The sequence below is a fragment of the Martes martes genome (assembly GCF_963455335.1).
Source record: "Martes martes genome assembly, chromosome: 1".
Taxonomy (NCBI): domain Eukaryota; kingdom Metazoa; phylum Chordata; class Mammalia; order Carnivora; family Mustelidae; genus Martes; species Martes martes.
The window spans coordinates 198,633,187-198,646,811 of record NC_137888.1 but is presented as its reverse complement, the minus strand read 5'-3'; positions in this window follow the sequence as shown (position 1 = coordinate 198,646,811).

The following is a 13,625-nucleotide window of genomic DNA, read 5'->3' as shown; positions in this document are numbered from 1 at the left end:
ATCCTCCTCTATGGCACTCATTGGTCTCAAGCAACTGCTGGTTGACTGTTGCCATAGATTACTTTGCATTTTCTAAAATTTTATATAAATTGAATCATTTGATATTTATTCTTTGTGTCTGACTTCTTTCATGCAGCATAATTATCTTGTGTTTTATCCATGTCATGGTACCTGTCAATCACTCATTCCTTTTTTTTTTTAAAGATTTTATTTCTTTATTGGACACACAGAGAGAGATCACAAGTAGGCAGAGAGGCAGGCAGAGAGAGAGGGGGTAAGCGGGCTCCCTGCTGAGCAGAGAGCCCAATGTGGGACTCAATCCCAGGACCCTGAGATCATGACCTGAGCCGAAGGCAGAGGCTTAACCCACTGAGCCACCCAGGCGCCCTCACTCATTCCTTTTTATGGCCTAGTAGTTTTCCGTTGTATGGATACACAAAACTATATATATATATATACATATATTCTTTTAAAGATTTTATTTATTTATTTGACAGACAGAGATCACAAGTAGGCAGAGAGGCAGGCAGAGAGAGGGGAGAAGCAGGCTCCCTGCTGAGCAGAGAGACTGATGCGGGGCTCGATCTCAGGACCCTGAGATCACGACCTGAGCCGAAGGCAGAGGCCTAACCCACTGAGCCACACAGGTGCCCCTATATATTTTTTTAAATAGATAAGAGCAATTTTAGGTTCACAACAAACTTGAGTAGAAGGTGCAGAGATGGGGCGCCTGGGTGGCTCAGTGGGTTAAAGCCTCTGCCTTCGGCTCAGGCCGTGATCTCAGGGTCCTGAGATCGAGCCCCGCATCAGTCTCTCTGCTCAGCAGGGAGCCTGCTTCTCCCCTCTCTCTGCCTGCCTCTCTGCCTACTTGTGATCTCTGTCTGTCAAATAAATAAAGTCTTAAAAAAAAAAAAAAGAAGGTGCAGAGATTTCTCATATACCTTCTGCCCCATGTGGGTATAACCTCTCCTACTACCAATCTCCCCCACCAGAATAGCACATTTGTTATAATTGCTGAACCTAAAGTGACACATCTTTATCCTCCAGAGTTGATAGTTTACCTTAGAGTTCACTCTTGCAATTGTATATTCTATGAGTTTAGACAAATGTATACTGCAATTACATGTATGCACCATTATGTTATCATACAGAATAGTTTCACTGACTTAAAAATCCTCTGTGCTCCAGCTATACATTCCTCCCTCCCCCCAATCCATGGCAACCACTGATCTTTTTTTTACTATTTCCATAATTTTACCTTTCCACAATGTCATATTGGAATCCTACAGTATATAGCCTTTTCAGATTGGCTCCTTTCACTTAGTAAAATATATTGAAGTTTCCTCTATGTCTTTTGCTAGCTTGATAGCTCATTTCTTTTAGGGCTTCATGTTCCATTGTCTGGATTACCACAGTTTATTTATTCATTCACTTATTGAAAATGACTTCTTGGTTTCTTTTAAGATTTACGATTACAAAATAAAGCCGCTATAAATACCCACATGCAGGTTTTTGTGCAGACATAAGTTTTCAAGTCCTTGGGGTAAATACAAAAGAGCATGACTGCTGGAAGAGTATGTTCAGTTTCATAAGAAACTGCCAAACCATCTTCCAAGGTGGCTGTACCATTTAGCATTCCCATTCCTCACCTGCATATGTGTTATCGGTGTTCTGGATTTTGGCCATTCGGATAGGTATGCAGTGACAGCTCATTGTTGTTTTAATTTTCATTTCCCTGATAACATATAATGTTGAGCATCTTTTCATATGCTTGCTTATTTGCTGTCTGTAGATCTTTTTTGGTGCAATGTATTAAACCCCGCGTTGGCCTACTTATTTATTTGTTTAGATGTGGGGAGAGGGGCAGAGGGAGAGAGAATCTTAAACAGGCTCCATGCCTATTGCAGAACTTGATGCAGGGCTTGTTACAACCCTGAGAACATGACCGAGCCAAAATCAAGAGTAGGTCACTTAGCCCACTGAACCACCCAGGCGCTCCTGGCCCATTTTAAAATCAGGTGATATTCGGGACGCCTGGGTGACTCAGTTGGTTAAGCCGCTGCCTTCGGCTCAGGTCATGATCCCAGGGTCCTGGGATTGAGTCCCGCATCGGGCTCCTTGCTCGGCAGGGAGTCTGCTTCTCTCACTGCCTCTGCCTGCCTCTCTGCCTGCTTCTGTGTACTCTCTCTTTCTCTCTGGCAAATAAATAAAATCTTTAAAAAAAATAAATAAAATCAGGTGATATTCTTAAAAAATAAAAAAATAAAATCAGGTGGTACTATTGTTGAGCTTTAAATGGTTCTTTATATATTTTGTTTCTTTATCAGATGTCTTGAATCCAAACACTAATCAGGTTTTTGTCCCCACTAAACCACTCATCAAGTTCACCCAATAATTAATTCTCGCTCTCCATTTTCCTTGACCTATCAGCAGCATTTGACATTGATGAAGCAGGCAGCTAGACAGGACCTGGAGGCAAAGGCTGTGATAAATAGGTGACCCACTAGAAGCCTGAGGGCACAACATCCTAACTTCATGGCTTTTAGCATCCTGGTCTTACTGCTTCCCAGACCCAGGGAATGAAGAGACCAAGAGCCACAGATGCAGAACATGTGCTCTCCTTTTCAACCTCTGCTCCAGGGTGACCCCCTAGGTTCATTATATTTACATTGTGATTTTTGACCCTCAGTGAGGCAAGATGGTCATGACAGTTCCAGCAAGAGCCTGTAGGGCTCAGGGGCGCCTTGGTGGCTCAGTCGTTAAGCGTCTGCCTTTGGGTCAGGTCATGATCCTAGGGCCCTGGGATTGAGCCTCGCATCGGGCTCCCTATTTGGTGGGAGCCTGCTTCTCCCTCTTATTCCCTCTACTTGTATTCCCTTTATTGTTCTGTCTCTATCAAATAAATAAGTGAAATCTTCAAAAAAAAAAATAGAACCTATAAGGCTCAAAACTCCCTCTCCTAACCAGTTGGAGGAGTCCCTTAGATTGTTTGGAAACAACCTCAGTTAGCGATCTCCCTAGCTGTGACCCATAATTTGCAAACATAAAAAGACACCCCTAACCCCAGAACAGTTCCCATCTCTGAGCCTGCCTACTCTCACATCCTTTTTTTTTTTTTAAAGATTTTATTTATTTATTTGACAGAGAGATAGATTACAAGTAGGCAGAGAGGCAGGCAGAGAGGGAGGGGAAAGCAGCTCCCCACTGAGTATAGAGCCCAATGAAGGGCTCAATCCCAGGACCCTGGGATCATGACCCAAGCCGAAGGCAGAGGCTTTAACCCACTGAGCCACCCAGGTGCCCTGTACTCTCCCATTTTAAACATAATTGCTTTGTGCTTTCTATTTTCATTCTGGCAGCCTTTATTCGAGTGGGGATCCTCATATAAGTCTTTCATGGGGAATCCAAGAACTGAGACCTCCACACCTCCATTCTCCCACTAGTAACAACATAGCTCCTCTTTGAAGGATGGTCCAGGAGGCTTCCACAGCACCTCTCTCTCTTGGGTGTCCCTCTTCTGTCCCTGACCACACCTGCTTGGAGTCTTTTGCTGCTTTTTCCTTATGTACGCCTCTAAAGTTGTGTGTCCTGGGCTCAATACAATCTGTTTTCCATCCATACTCTTTCATTGATTAGCTGTTTCATGGCTTTAAAAACCATCTATAACCATCAGAGACAGAGTTACACAGACCCCTCCTCCCTATACCCTCTGCCCCTGCCCACCCTGCCCTCAGATTGTCTCAGTATCTAGCAGGCCGGGTTCCCTGCACTACTTCTTGCATTTTTCTCCCCACCAGGCTGCCAGTTCTGTGTTCCCTTTTGACCACAGCGCCTCTCCTCCCAGCGGCTTTCCCTACCCAGGTCTTGTTAGGATCTCTTGGGCCCCAGCCGGTGCCCTAGCCCCTGGGCACCCAGTCCACTCCACATACATCAGGGTGGGTCAAGTAACTCCTGAGCGGGTCTGCATTGGTGAGGGGATGCCGGCTGGGGTGCGGGTGGCAGCAGGGGTGTGACTGTGGAGGTGCGCGGGTACATCTTCTGAGGCACACGTGGGCCGTGAAGCGGTATGCGGTGAGAGGTAGGCCACCGGGCCAGGCCAAGCCAAGGAACCTGCCGGTAAAACCGTTAGGACCGTTAAAACCGTTAGAACCTTTAAAATTTAGAATCGTTAATCTGGAGCAGCAAAGGGGGCGGGCCCAGAGGCGGGGCCTAACCCTCATTGGTGAGATCAGACCCTGGGGGCGGGATCACGCATGCTCAGGCAACATCGGCGGGACTGGCCTCGAGGCGAGATCAGAGACGCCCCAGGTGGGGCGCTTGGGGCGCGCGCCGGCCCTCAGAGGTTGAGGCGGGAGGGGTTTGGTTAGAGACAGCAGGGAGGGGAGGGTGGGGTGAAGGTGGGGGGTGGTTGGGGAGCTTTATGAGGCTTTACTATAGGTTCGGGATTTCCGGTGGCCTCGAGGAGTCTCTTGGGACGCTGGCTTGTCCACCTGATCCTTGTGCTGGAGTTCCTAGCCTGTCATTCTTTCCCTGTGACGAAAGACCGCTCTGGGTGTTCACGGAGACTTACTTTCTGTGTTTGTCCTTGGAGAGCTGTTTTTGTCAGATTCGCGGGGTTCCACAGCCTCTCATCCCGAGTCTGGGATTAGGAGATTCAAGGAAGAGAATTGGCTCGGAAAGTCGGGGTGAACAGGAATCCAGGGAAACCGACTGGGGTTTGCCTTTATTGTTATGTAGTATCCCTTGGCGGCCTCTGGAAAGGACACTGAAATGATTTAGTCTAGGAGTCCAGAACATGTCTCCTGGTTGAAAAGAGATGAAGATGAGAGGATGGCTGCGTGAATTTGAAGCGGGCCTCCTGAAGGCCCGCGGGGCCAGAGTCTGAGGGACAGAACTGGTTTTTTTCTGCGACCAGTGGAGGAGCCAGGGGGGCACGTAGAGGACCTCACACTGTGGCTTTAGGATTCTATGTTGAAGACGGGGTGAGGGGTACTCTCTGAGACCCGTAGGGTATTCTCTTAAGCCCGCTTTTTCCTCCCCTGCCTACCACCTTGCCAGGGCTCCCTGTGGAGACAGTCGCATTCCTTGCATGCACTTAAGCCTTTCCTCTGCGCCCCCCCTTTTAAAAATTTACTTATTTTGGTGGTGTTGAGGGGAGGGCAGAGGGAGAAAATCCCCAAATTCCCCACTGAGTGCGGAGGCCAGGGACTCTATGCCAGGACCCATGAGATCACCCCCCAAGCCAAAACCGAGGCTCTCACCCTCAACGGACTGAGCCACCCAGGTGCCCCCCCCCCGCAAACTTTCCTCTGCTTTTATGCTTTTTCTAATTGGACTGGGGGATGAGAGAAGGAAGAACCCTGCCCTTGAAAGTTTGTAATGTGTGCATCTCAGATTTCATTTAACTAGTGTCCTAGCTAAGTATGACTACCTCTTCCTTAACTAGCATCTATAAGGACAGGTTTAGGCAGAGGGGATTTGTGCCCTCTGGAAATTTAAAAGCCTATATCGGTAGTAGGTGATGGGTAAGTGCACAGAGAACAGATAAACTTGAGGCTGAGCACATCAAGCCCCATGTGGTCCTTAGACATAGGGGAGCAACCATGGAATTTTTCCAACCACATTTATGAAAACTCTTAAAAGAGTTTAGGTTTGGAACCCCCAGTGTAGTTATTCTAAACCCCAAGCCATATACTGCATAAATTATTCTCTCTCAGCGTAAACAGAAATTGAAGATGATAGAGGATGTATCATCTAGATGTAGTAATAATGGTCTTGTAGTGATGTGTATAAAATTATCTAGATTCTAAATCTAGACTCTAGAAGGAGGAATTTTCACAAGTGTAGATGGGAAAAAAATTAACAAGTAAGTAAACATAAGAGTTTATATTTACTTAAATTCTTCCCCTTTATTAAAATATGTAATAAGTCTGTGGTGATCTAGGGATTTAAATGAAATGTAATAATTGAAAACAAACCATATGTATTTTTCAATTTGTGGATACTTGTAAAGTTTTGCTCTCTTGTCCTAATTTAGTTCTCATTTTTAAAAAGATTTATTTATTTGAGAGAGAGAAAGAATAAACAGGGGAGAGTAGCAGAGGGAGAAGGAGAAGCAGACTCCCTGCTGAGCATGGGGCCATAAGCAGGGCTGGATCCCAGGACCCAGAGATCATGACCTGAACCAAAGGCAGATGCTTAACTGACTGAGCTATCCGTACCCCTAGTTCTCATTTTTAAAAAACTCATTTAACAGTAAATATTTTCTATTTGTGCCTAGACTTTGAGGGTATAGTAGGGAACAGAACATATAAAAATTCCTATCCTCAAAGGGCTTGACTTTACATTATAGTAGGCTTGGTTGTGCATGCTGCAGTAGACAAAACAAGATAAACTAATAATATATATATAATTATTAGAATAATGGTGTGCTGTGGAGAAAAAGCAAGGGAGAAACAGTAAATATTGAGGTGTATAATTTTGAATAGATAATTTAAGGGAACACCTGGAGGTGGTGAAGGTGGTTTCACCTATTACGCTGTTATCTGAGGGAAGAGTGAACCAAGTAGAGGAAACGGTATGGGAAAGGGACTTGAAACTGGTTGTGTGCCCAGCAAGGGAGAACAGTAGTGAGGAGCCCCATAAGAGGTGTGGAATGGGGTGTAGATGAGGAAGAAGCAAGGCTAAGGGGAGATGGGAGACACTGAAGATAATCTTGAGAACTCTGGCTTGTATTTGAGTAGGGTAGAAGCAAAGAGGTATTATGATCTGACTTAAGGTTTGAACTCTGCTTCATAAAGAAGAGTCTATAAAGTTGGGACAAGGGTGAAATCAGGGAGACCAGTTTGGAGGCCATTCCAGTAATCAAGCTGGTGGCAGTAGAGTAGTGTTGTCACTTTTAGCAAAAAAAATATAGGACACCCAGTTAAAGTTGAATTTCAGGTAAACTACACACACACACACACACACACATTTATTTATTTATTTATTTATTTATTTATTTATTTAGTACAAGTGTGTTCCATGCAATATTTGGGGAATTCAAATTTAACGGGGTATCCTATATTTTATCTGGTAAACCTATAGTGGAAGGAATGAGAAGTGGACCGATTCTGGATATGTTTTGAAGGAATTAACCATAGTATTTCCTGACAGATTGGATGTGAGAAGAGAGTCAAAGAGGACTCTTAGATTTTGGCCCATGCAACCAGAAAGATGGAGTTGCCATTAACTGGAATAGGAAGACTGAGGTGGAGAATGTTTGGGGGAAAGATGATGATCTTGGTTTTGGACATGTTGAGTTTAAGGTATATATTAGTCACCGAGGTAGAGTTGTCAGGTCAGCAAATGAATATAGGAGTGCAAAGTTCAGAAGAGGGGTCTGGGTTGGAGGTAACATCTTTGGGAATTTTCAGCTAGTACAAGGTATTTTTATCCATTTACTTATTAATTTTTTAGTGTGGAAAATTTCAAGCATATAGCAGTAGAAATCACTGGATGAGTGAACTCCAGTATACCTACCTGCCCATCACCTAGTTTTACCAAATAACCTAGGGCAGTCTGTAACCTGCTCACGTCCCCCAATCTATCTACATTGTTTTAAAGCAAAGCACAAACATTAGATTATTTTAAATATTTATTTATTTTAGAGAGAGAGAGAGAGAGCACATGAGCAGGAGGGACAGAGGGAGAGGAAGAGAGAATCTTAAGCTGACTCCACGCTGAGCACAGAGCCTGACTGGAGTCTTGGTCTCATGACCCATGAGATCATGACCTGAGCTGAAACCAAGAGTCAGACGTTTAACCCACTGAACCACCCAGGCGCCCTTCAACTCTACTTTTTAAAATGTCTTTCCTCTTATATGTTTATTAAAATAAAAAATTAAAATGTCTTTCCTCAATATATTTGAGATGCTACCTTTATCATATAGTCATATGCATTTCCACTTTCAGTTAGATCTATTGTTATAATCTATTCTGACTTGGCTATCTAATCATATACTAATATAATGCTGTAAAATTGTAGAAGCTTTATAATATGTTTTTAATACCTGGTAGGGCTGGCTTCCCCCACCCCTTCTTTTTTTTCCCTTCTTCTCTTCTCTTTCTATTTTAGAATTTTCGTGGCTGGTTTTGCTTGTTTTCATTTCTTTTTTTTTTTTTTTTTTGCTTGTTTTCATTTCTAAATGAGCATGATAATCAGTTTTCTCCCTGTAGAAAAAAAATGATGGTATTTTTATTGGGACATTTCAAAGTTATAAATTAACCTAGATAGATTTAACGTCTTTGTGATGTTGATTCTTTCTATCAATGAACATGACATATCTTTCCCATTATATAGGATTGGTTTACAGCTTTCTTCACATAGCTTTTGGGCATTTCTTGTTAGGTTTTTGGATGGGGTTTTTTTTCACCTTAAAGAGATAATTGACAAGTAAAATTGTAATATATTTAAAGTGTACATCATGATGATTTGACATTGTGAAAGGATCTCCTCCATCTAGTTAATTACTATATTCATCACCTCGTGGATCACTTGTTTGTTTATATATGTATGTGTGTATTTATTTGGTGAAACCATTTAAGTTCTACTCTCTCAGCAAATTCCAATTATACAATACAGCATTATCAACTATACTCACCACATTATTCATTAGGTTCTCAGACCTTATTCATCTTACAGCTAAAAATTTGTACCCTTTTATGATTGTCTCCTGATTTCCCCCACCCCCTAGCCTTTGGCAACCACTTTTCTACTTTCTGTTTCTATAAGTTTGACTTTTTTTTCCTTTTTCTTTTTAAGGTTCCACATGTATGTAAAACCATGCAGTATTTGTCTTCTCTGTCCACACGTATGTAAAACCATGCAGTATTTGTCTTCTCTGTCTGGCTTATTTCACTTAGCATAAGTCCCTTAGGTTCCATCCATGGAACCGTGGAATTTATTGTCACAAATAGCAGAATTTCTTTATTTCTCATGGCTGAATAATATTCCTGTGTGTGTGTGTGTGTGTATGTATGTGTGTGTGTACATGTACCATACTTTCTTTATCCATTCATCCATTGAGAGACCCTTAGTTTGTTTCTGTATGTTGACTATGTGAATAATGCTGCAGTGAACATGGAGTACAGATGTCTCTTTGATATCTTGTTTTCATTTCCTTTGGATATATACCCAGAAGTAGGATTGTTGGATTATATATGGTTGTTCTATTTTTAATTTCTTGAGGAAACTCCATATTATTTTTTATAGTGGCTGCACCAATTTATATTGCCACCAACAATGCAGTTTCCCTCTTTTCCACATTTTCACCAATATTTATCTCTTGTTATTTTGATGATGGCCATCCTGACAAATGTGAGATGATATCTCAGTGTGGTTTTGATTTGCATTTCCCTAATGAATAGTGATGTTGAACACCTTTTCTGTACCTTAGGCCATTTGTGTATCTTCTTTGGAAAAATGTCTGTTCAGTTCTTCTGCCCATTTATTAATTGGTTTATTTGGGTTTTTTTTTCTATGAGTTGTGCAAGTTCTTTATATATTTCAGGTATTAAACCTTTATCAGATATATGGTTTACAAATGTTTTCTCCCATTCCATATGTTGCCTCTTCATTTTATTGATGGTATCCTTTGCTGTGTAGAAGATTTTCAGTTTGATTTGGTCTCACATGTTTATTTTTGGTTTTGTTGCTTTTGCTTTTTTTGTCAAATCCAAAAAATCATTGCCAAGACTGATGTCAAGAAGCTTACCCCCTATGTTTTCCTATAGGAATTTAACTGTTTCAGGTCTTAAACTTAAACTTTTAATTGATATTTTGAGTTGATTTTGTATGTGATGTAAGACAAGGGTCCAGTTTCATTCTTTGGTATGTGGCTGTCCAGTTTTCCCAGCACTATTTATTAAAGAGACTATCCTTTCCCTAATATATATTCTTGGCTCCTTTGTCATAAGTTAATCAACCCTATTATGCATGGGTTAATTTCTGGGCTCTCTTTTCTATTCCATGGATATATGTGTTGAGTTGTTTGTTTTATTATTGAGTTTTAAGAGTTCTTTGTATATTTGGGACAACTGGCTGACTCAGTCAGTGGAGCATGTGACTCCTAATCTCAGGATCGTGAGTTCAAGCCCCATATTGGGTATAGAGATTACTTAAAAAAATAAATATATTTTTCTAAAAGGGTTCTTTGTATATTTTGGATACTTTGGATACCTTTTTCAGATGTCTTTTGCAAATATTTTCTCCCAGTATGTGGCTTGTCTTCTCACTTTCTTGACCATGTTTTTCACAGAGCAGAAGTTTTTAATTTTAGGGAAGTCCAGCTTATTAATTCTTTCATTCATGGATCAAGTCTTTAGTGTTGTATTTACAAAGTCGTTGGCAAATGCAGGGGTCATCTAGATTTTCTCCTATCTTATTTTCTAAGATTTTTTTTTTAATAGCTTTGAATTTTACATTTAGGTCTATGATTCATTTTGAGTTAACTTTTTGTGAAAGGTATAAGGTCTGTGTCTAAATTTTCTTTGCATGTGGATATCCATATGTTCCAGCACAATTTGTTTAAAAGAGTATGTTTTCTTCATTTTATTGACTTTGCTCCCTTGTCAAAGATCAGTTGACTGTATTTGAGTGAGTCTATTTCTGAGCACTCTGTCCTGTTTCACTGATCTGTTAGTCTGTTCCTTTGCCAGTACCACACTATTTTGATTAGTTAGCTTTATAGTAAATCTTGAAGTTGGGTAGTGTCAGTTCTCTGACTTTGTTCTTCTCCTTTAATGTTTTGTTGGCTATTCTGGATCTTTTGCGTCTCCATATAAACTTTATTTTAAAAAAAAATTATTTATTCACCTGATAGAGATCACAAGTAGGCAGAGCAGCAGGCAGAGAGAGGGGGGAAGCAGACTCCCCACTGAGCAGAGAGCCTGATGCAGGGCTCGATCCCAGGAGCCTGAGATCATGACCTGAGTCGAAGGCAGAGGCTTAATCCACTGAGCTGCCCAGGCACCCTTCATATAAACTTCAAGAATCAGTTTGTCAATATCCACAAGATAACTTGCTCAAATTTTTATTGAGAATGCATTGAATATATAGATCAAGTTGGAAAGAACTGATGTCTTGACAATATTGAGTCTTCTTGTCCATGAACATGAATATCTCTCTACTTATTTCATTCTTCTTTGATATCTTTCATCAGAATTTTGGGGTTTTCTTCATATAGATTTTATACATATTTTGTTAGATTTATACTTAGGATTTTAGGGTTGCTAATATAAAAGGTATTTTGTGCTTAATTTCAAATTCATTTGTTCACTGCCTGGTATTTAGGAAAGCAATTAACTTTTGTGTATTAATCTTTATCTTGCAACACTAGTATAATTACTTGTTTGTTCCAGGAGTTGTTTTGTTACTTCTTTCATAGAAAGTCATGTGGTCTTGAACAAAGATAGTTTTATTTCTTCTTTTCCAATCTATATACCGTTTATTTCCTTTTATTGTTTTAGTTCATTAGTTAGAACTTCTAGTACAATGTTGTACTGAGAGAAGAGGGGGAATCCTTGCCTTGTCCCTGATCTTAAGAGGGAAAACTTAGTTTCTCATCATTAAGTATGATGTTAGCTTTGGAATTTTGTGTAGATGTTTTCTGTCAAGTTGAGGAAGTTCCCCTCTATTTCCTATTTTGCTGAGAGCTTTTCTCATGAATGGGTGTTGGATTTTGTCAAATGCTTTTTAAAAAAATTCATTTTTTTAAATTAGGCTCCACTCCTGGCATGGAGCCCAACACAGAACTTAAACTCAGGACCTTGAGATCAAGACCTGAGCTGAGATCAAGAGTCGGACACTCAACCAACTGAGTGACCCAGGCCCCCCAAAGGTTTTTTTAATACCCATTTGTATGATCATATGATTTTTCTTCTCTAGTCTGTTGATGTGACAGTTTACATTATTTGATTTTCAAATGTTGAAATAGCTTTGCATGTCTAGAATAATTATCACTCAGTTATATATCATTCTTTTCATATATTGTTGCATTCAATTTGCTAATATTTTGTTGAGGATTTTGCACCCATATTCATGAGAGGTCTTGGTCTGTGGTTTTCTTTTCTTACAATGTCTTTGTCTGGTTTTGGTATTAGGGTCAGGCATACTTTCTTTCTTAAATGTTTGGTAAAATTCACTTATGAACCTGCCTGGACAATATTGCCAGTTTTTAAAATGAATTTTCTTCAGTTTTCATCTCAATGAAATATTAATTTATTTGTATCATGGATATTAATACTACACTGAACTTCTTTGAAGGTATTCTACACAGTCTAAACAATGTTAAAGAGTGCTGAGACAAAATAATTAATTCTAGTATTTAGTCCCAACCTTGCAGCAACTTTATTCTTCTCAGCTAAGTGAGTGTGAGAGACTTGGTGTGTTAACATATGAGAGTCCTTTGAACTGAGAGTGGGTGAATGTCGAAGTCTCCAGGAGACCATAGATTTGTTTTAAAATAGTGAAGCCGCAGTCTCTGAGGAGGTAATTAAGAAGGCCCAAAAAAGTACCAGTATCCTTATCCAGGCACTGGATATACATGTTCTTGAACCCTATCTCTACTTTTAAAGATAGGTGTGTTGTCCTCATTTAACTGATGAGGAAACTGGGATTCAAAGAAGTTAAATAATTTGGGGTACCTGTCTGGATCAGTTGGTAGAGCATGTGACTCTTGATCTCAGGTTTATAGGTTTGAGCCCCACATAAAATCTTAAAAAAGAAAAAAAACAAAAAAACAGAGAGGTCAGCTAATTTGCCCAAGTTCACAGTATAAATGCAGGTGTCAGGATCTGAACCTTGATCTTGTTCCTCTAAAGTCATATCCTTTCAAGTCATTACCAAGCTGCTCATAAAGGGAGAAACACAAAGTTTCTTGGTTCTAGAATCTATTTAAGATAGAGCCAGTGTTGAGAATGAGAGGACAGCATGCATGGCCTTTGGTAATGGGTTGACCTAGTATAGAACATATTTGCCTCCAAATCTGGATAGAACTTGAACTATTTAGTCCATGTGCATCCTTACAAACTTTTAAATGGGGATAGCAACACCTGCCTCACAAAATCATTGACCTTGTATCCTGCAACATATCTAGCACTGTGCCCAACATATAGCAGGGTTATGTAAATGATAATACCTTTCACCCCTTGATCCCTGTGATCTATGCTTAATATTCTTGCAAAACAAGTGGTTATAACACTCCAATGCATCTATTTTTTCTAAAAAATTAGAAAACTGCAATATAACAGATTTATCTAAACAAGGTTAAATTTTATGAAAAATATAAAATGTCTATATTTATTCAGAACTTGTGTTTCATTTTATTTGATCTCTGTTGGGAGAGTATTTGATGTTGGTCACATATGCCTACCGTTTGTGTGGGAATCATTTTCTGATGCTCTCAGTGGTATTACGTAATCTGATAATTATGAATGTGACATCAGGGAGACAAAATTTAGAAATTGGGCTTGTTTCATAAAATCCAGGCTCTCTGATCATAATAATGAATGTGCAGTGTGTTGGGTTGGCAATGAGCGCAGTAGGCAATAAGAGGTATGCTCATAAGAGGTGTGGGAAAACACTT